Genomic DNA, 374 nt, shown 5'->3' with positions numbered 1-374 from the left:
TGTGGTAGTTTATCCCACCAGAGGGGAAAAAAAAACCCAACAACCCAGTGTATTTCCCCATCTAGCGCGCCCGCAGAGGAGCCTGCCCCGCACTCTCCTCCCCCAGCTTTCACTCTCCCCAGTCCAGGTGTGCCCAGCACCACCAGAACAAAAAATGCCAAGGCAGGAACCAGCTCCCAGCAAAGGCAGAGGAGTTCCCGGCTGCTGAAGGGGCTGCCCCGTCCCCTCCCAGGCTGGCACCGCGGCCAGAACACCCCGCGCACCGCCAGCCCCGCAGCGAGGAGGGCAGTTCCCACCCCGCAGTATTTTTTGCCTTTAAAATTTTATTTATTTATTTAATTAAAAAAAAAAAAAAACACCTTTCCCCTCGTCTT

The sequence above is a fragment of the Chaetura pelagica genome, unplaced genomic scaffold, assembly GCF_000747805.2.
Source record: "Chaetura pelagica isolate M959 unplaced genomic scaffold, ChaPel_1.0 scaffold165, whole genome shotgun sequence".
In the NCBI taxonomy this organism is placed as follows: Eukaryota; Metazoa; Chordata; class Aves; order Apodiformes; family Apodidae; genus Chaetura; species Chaetura pelagica.
The sequence above is the reverse complement of the archived record's forward strand: the minus strand, read 5'-3'. Positions refer to the sequence as shown.